The sequence below is a fragment of the Pteronotus mesoamericanus genome, unplaced genomic scaffold (genome assembly GCF_021234165.1).
Source record: "Pteronotus mesoamericanus isolate MK-2021 breed Mesoamerican mustached bat unplaced genomic scaffold, CSHL_Meso_final scaffold_31, whole genome shotgun sequence".
Lineage (NCBI taxonomy): Eukaryota > Metazoa > Chordata > Mammalia > Chiroptera > Mormoopidae > Pteronotus > Pteronotus mesoamericanus.
The window spans coordinates 14,121,010-14,127,133 of record NW_026555312.1 but is presented as its reverse complement, the minus strand read 5'-3'; the positions used below and the strand labels follow the sequence as shown (position 1 = coordinate 14,127,133).

At 41.6% G+C, this 6,124-nt stretch overlaps 1 non-coding gene across 1 annotated transcript; it reads left to right on the top strand.

Annotated features, from left to right (window-relative positions):
• The first annotated feature begins 2,726 nt into the window (after positions 1 to 2,726).
• Positions 2,727 to 2,831, top strand: LOC129085816 (U6 spliceosomal RNA). The gene has a single exon (XR_008530753.1). It is a non-coding gene; the product is annotated as a U6 spliceosomal RNA (small nuclear RNA).
• The last annotated feature ends 3,293 nt before the right edge of the window (positions 2,832 to 6,124 follow it).

Genomic DNA, 6,124 nt, shown 5'->3' with positions numbered 1-6,124 from the left:
GAGAACAGAGAACACTCAATTTTGACCACCTATGGACATGAATAAGTCAGATCAAGACTTCAGAAATACCATTAGTATTTAGTGAGACAGATGAGTTAGATAAAAATTCTCTTTCTAGCTTGGAATAGATAGTCTTTAATAGAAGGACAAACAGAGGGGCAAGCCATGGGAGTAGGAAGAAAACTGGATTTGGTTGTGGCCGTGATGCATTTGAGATGCTTGGTAACAGCCAAACCTGGGGACGGTTGAAAACTTGGGTTGGAACCTCCAGAGGATGATAATGGGAAGCATTTGATGGCTGTTACATTTGATTGATATTTGAAGACATGACAACATAAGAAGTTATCTGTGGGAGAGCATTAAGGCGGAGAGTGAGAACAAAGCTGGTGATGGAACAATGAAGTGACCTACATCTACAGCGGACAGTAAAATCATCAAGGAGTCTGAAAAAGAACAAAAGGATAAAAACCAAGAGACTGAGAGCTACGCCAGGACAGTTACATCAAAATGGGCAGGTCAGTTACATCAAAAACTGCAGCAAAGAGCTGGAGTACCGAGGAAGGGCCATAAGACGTGGCAATATTAGGAAGTCCTAGGTTCTGAGAAAGAGTGGGTGCGCTGTGAAACATGAGGGGATTTTAGTGAACTGAGTACCAATGTGAGAGAAGGTTGTGGAAGTGATAAATGGGGACCAACGCGTTTGGTGATGAGGTGGAGTAAATCAAGATTGTACCATAAGAGGAGGCAGGGTCAAGAGAAAAGAGTTTGGGTTTTGTATTTTTAGTGGGAGGCGGATGGGTGGGCGTGGAGGAGAGAGCCATGGAGAGAGGGTGAGTCAGAAAGTACAGAGAGGAATCAGCGGAGGCCGGAACCTTTGGAGCTGCGGAGAGACTGAAGCCTCAGGAGGCTGTCCTGCCAACAGGCTCAGTTTATGAGACTTAAAAGCATTCTTTCATCTTTTTATTAAGGGTTGTAAAAATCAATGCTGGAAACAGGAATGTTTTCCCCTACGCAACCCCATCCCAGTATGTCTACTCTTTATTTATCCTGTCACAAATGGGAGCTCTAAAGCAGTGCTGCTAAAGTTTGGGGTCGTGCCTTCGCTCTGCCATTGAGTGAGGTGGATCAGAAGCCCCCCGGGTGACCACTCTTGTGTAAAATGAACTTTCCCAAGAAAAATGTGAGAAAGAAATATCCTGAGGACAGAAGTTGGGCAAATTTCCAAAGACAGGCATGGGGGAAAATGCATGCACAGGTCACTGCAAGTCTGCCTGAGGAAGGAGGGGTGCCACAGATGCGTGGGTGTTGAGAGAGCTCGGAGTCAACCAGGCAGGCCCAAGTTTTTGATATAGTTTCACCAAGCAATGAAAAAAGACCTAGATGGAGTTGAAGCACAGTCCAAATTTAAGACAAATTGCAGCCATTTTTGTCTTTTTCATTATCATATTTACTGCCTTCTCACAGAAATCCTAAAACATTGCAGATTACTTCCATTTATATTTGCAGAACCTCATTGAAATGAGTTTGTTCAAAACTGCAAGATATTAAAGAGTTAGCCCTATGCCTTTTAGAAACAAAACTCTGTCAGGACCACACAAATTACACAGATTTAACACACCTGGCAGTTGATTAAAGAAAAAACTCACTTCAAGCAAAAAGCTCGGTATCTGTTGTTGATAAAGCTTGTGCTGATGCTAAAGGGAAGAAAGAACTCAAAGGCACAACTAAGCTTTCCATTAAAGAGCGATTATTCTAGTTGAGAAGAAAGTTTTTGTACAAGTTTGTGACACAAAAACATAACTAGTTCTAAGACCAAAAACAATACATGTATATGTGTATACATGTGCATGAATACAGACATGGATTATATATACATTACAGATAATATATAATATGTATGTATTTATATATTCTTATAATTTTCCATCATAGACACTTCATAAATATTCAGAGAATGTGAAGTAAGGAGATTGCTGGATTAGGTGAATTGGGGCAGGCTTTTGGAAGGAGACAAGTTGTTCTTTGTCTTGAAGTAAGTACAGTGTTTGGATTGGCAAGAAGAAAACAAAGAATGATCATGTAGAAGAGCCCACATGTGAGGAGCAAAGAGTATGAGAGAAAATAGAGAAGAAAGTCAAGTCAGTTCATAAAGAGACTTGACTGCTGGCATGAAGGTTTTGAGTTTGATTTGGTAAGTGTCTAAAAGTTACTGTAAGATATTTTTTCATCTGTTAATTTGCTTAGTTTTTAATTCATTAATTGGGCATTCATTTATTAACGAGCAAATATTTATTAAGCACCTATGTATCAGGCTCTGCATCAGAGCTGTGGCAGTGACTCAACCAGGGACAGTTTTGTCCCCCAGGAGGCATTGAGCAATGTCTGAAGACAGTTTTTAACTGTCACACTGGGGGTGAAGGCCAGGGATGATGTTAAACATCCTACAAGGCACAAGGCAGGCCTAACCACAACGTTTTCCAGCTTGAAATGTCAATAATGCTGCCAGGGATTCCTGGTCTAGTGGGTACAGATTTTCAAGATTAAATCCCCGCCCTCTCTCCATTACTAGGGAGGGTGACACTGTAAACTAATATTGCAGTCAATTACACAACGAAGTAGGTACTGGCTACTATGGAAGAGCAGAAAAAGGTGCCACTAACTTTGCTTGGGGCTGGAAAAAATTCTGGAATAAAGTCACGTTGGAGATAAGTGTTAAAAGCTGAGTCGTGCTCGATCTGGCAGCACCTATACTAAAATTGGAATGATTCAGAGATTGACATGGCCCCTGTGCAAGGGTGACAACGCAAATTTGTGAAATGTTCCATATTTATATACCTAACTTTAGATAAAATAAGATGTGTAAGAAGCCATAGGACTATCTGTATGTTGGATGGCTTTAATGCTGTGTGTGTGTGTGTGTGTGTGTGTTTTAAAGATTTTATTTACTTATTTTTAGAGAGGAAAAGGGTGGGAAAAAGAAAGGGGAAGAAACATCAATGTGTGGTTGCATTTCACGCACCCCTTGCTAGGGACCCGGCCTGCAACCCAGGCATGTGCCTTGCACTGGGAATTGAACCGGTGACCCTTTGTTTCGCAGGCTGGTGCTCAATAACCTGAGCCACACCAGCTAGGGCTAATGCTGTGTTTTTAAAAAGAAAAATAATAATATGGGAAAAGAAAAAGATGAGTCGAAGCTTACCTAGATAGGAAAGGTGGGTGAAAGAAGAGGGCTCAACATGCAGCATATCCGGGACCAGCGGGCAGTTCGGCGTAACTGGAATACAGGGTGTGCGGTGAGATGAGTGGGGGTGGAAGGTGAGAGGCGGAGATGGGACATAGATTGGCACCACATCGAGGAGGGTGCTAAGGGCCCTGCCAATCTCTACTGCAGCCCCGCTTTATAAGAAAGCCGCTGTCCACACAGGCTATGAAAGGGAATCTAGAAGTAGCTGTTTATGGCATCCTGTTCACGGCCTTCTTGTGTGTAGCTTTTATTTCTTCCTCTGGGCTCTGGTAATCCTGTGTCCTCTGAGTTTTAAGGAAAGTTAATAGCAAAATAAAACTCTTGCTAATAATTCTAGATATGGGAGTTAGATAATCATTCAGAATTTAAAATCTCCTCTCAATATTCCTTTAGATGAAAAAAAAATGGTAAGATAAAAATATAGCAGGGCTTATTAGTAACAATTTACCCATTTTTCCCCCCTAAATGGTTAGAACATGCTGCCTTTCCCTGCTCTTTACATCAGTATTTCTGTTATTAAAGCTGTCTATTTTTCAGTTCTAAATCCTAGGAGGATTTTCCCCATGAATTTAACATGACTGAGGAAACTTGCCCCAGCATAAAACTTGGCTACAAATTATCTCTGACTGAGACTAGGCTTCTTAATAAAGGGACTAAAAATGAATCACTGCCTTTTTGTAGCTTAAAAGATGGTTATCTTTCTCCTTTACCACCAATTTCATGATTATTTATAATGGAAATAAACCAGCTTTATAAAGTGCTTGCATGCAACACATGCCCTTGCGTCCAAAACCAGAGGCTGCTGCTGAGACGGGCCAGGAGAGTGTACATGTGAAAGACTGAGGGGGGAGTGGGGGAAAGAGAGAGAGAGAAGCTACCGTATCTAAGCTTCTCCAAATGCTACCCTACACGTGCGGTTCAATGCTCATAGGTGGGGGCTGTGTATGACACCCTTAGAGCCAGGCAGTGCTTTCTGAAATGGCATTCAGGCCCAAGACCCTACAAATGTACAACCGTGACTCTTCCGAGTCTGAGTTATTATACAAGCTCTACAAAAAGCAAATGTCACTTAAACAAGTGAGCCAATTATCGTGGAAAAGGAGAAAGTGTAAGGTATTCCCTACACTCTAGTCTGTGAGCACCAAGAAGAGCCTCACCCTCATCAGAAATTGATTCTAGAAAGCTTTTTCCTTCTTCACATCACCTCTGTTTGAAAGTTCTTTTTCCTTTTGAGAAGAAGCCATGCTTCCCCTTTCCCTTCTGTTATTTAGCCTGAATTTACACGCAGGAAAAAAGTTAACAACAAGCCCAAAATGGTGTCCCTTGTACTAAGCCTTGCATAAATAAACGAAGACTTAACTGCAGTTTCTGCCTAAACCAGGAATGTGACCTTTACTCAATCAATCTGGAATGAACCTGGTCAGCACTAGTAAGATAATCTGCTTCACAGACCCCCGCCCTTTCCCGAAGGAAGATGACCTTGCCCAAAGTAATCCACTCCTCTCTAGAAACTTTCTTTTTTCCTCTCCTACCTAGAAAAGCCTTCCATTTTGTACAGCTCCTCAGAGCTCCTTCCTGTTTGCTAGATGGGATGCTGCCCAATTCATGAATCATTGAATAAAGCCAATTAGATCTTCAAAATTACTCAGTTGCATTTTGTTTTATAACAGTATGTAGGAATCTTTGTTAGGGTCCTTTAGCACCAGTGTTAGTAAAGGTCCAGCACTAGATACTAGGCCGTTCTAATGGCTTTAAAAGAATTAACTCATTTTACCCTCATGTGGAAGAAAGGGGGCAACATATTAACCTGACAAGCTCGGGGAGGCCTGTGTGGAGGCCTTACAAACTCAGAGATCTAAAGGAACCACAAAGGATGGTCTGAAATTAAAACTTTAACTAAAAGCAGTTCATGGCGTGTAGTCATGTCCTAAGGCAGTATTTTCCTCTAAGAAAAGTCAACCTTCACCTTAACTAAGCCTGCCTGTTGTCTTTTTGCATCTAGTATAACATACCTGATAAACATGTTTTTGCAATAATAAAGTTATTTACTTTTGTCTGGACCCCTCAAAGCTCAGTCACCGCACCAGAGTCCACACATCCCCTCATCGTTATTGTTATTGTGTTAATTGTTGACTGTTAGCTATCCTGTGCCTGCCATGTAAAAGAAGTATGTGTCTATCACTTCACTTTCTATCCAACCCCAGAGGTTTCCCTGCTTTGCTTTCCCTGCCTCCCTAATCTATAGCCAATGGATTTCATGTAACTCCCTTACGCCTTTTCCTTTGATTGCAATATACAAAGTAAGGTGCAAAATTGCCATTTTTTGTACCATTTCTCAATCTGTTGAGATTTTGCTTCCCTGTAATTGTCATCAGTTTGACTCAATAAAGTCACAAAAATTCTCTACAGCTTTGAGTGTTATGTGGATGTTGACACTCACTGCATGCCCGTGACAAAGGGACCCTTATTGGCTGCATTTATGGATGAGGACCTGATGCACAGAAAGGTGAAGTGACTCCTCAGGATCACAGAGCTAGGAAGATGGAGAGCCAGGAGTCAAATTGTAACATTGTGACTTAGAAGAAATACATATCTGATATTAGTCCCTCTTTTTGTCATTGAGCTCTTAAAACCCTAGGAATGGTCTAAGTGACGAAAGTAAGAAAGGTGTCTTTTATTATGTCAATGAGTGACTGTGGACAGAACCTAAGGATGGGGCTTTGTGTAGGGGGAACCAATCATGTGATCAGAGGGTTGAAACTTTCAATTCCATCTCCCAACCTTCAGAGGGAAGAGAGGGGCTGGAGGTTGAGTTCATAGTTAATCAATCATGTCTATGCAGTGAAACTTCCAAAAGTCTCTGAAAGGAGGAGGTTCACC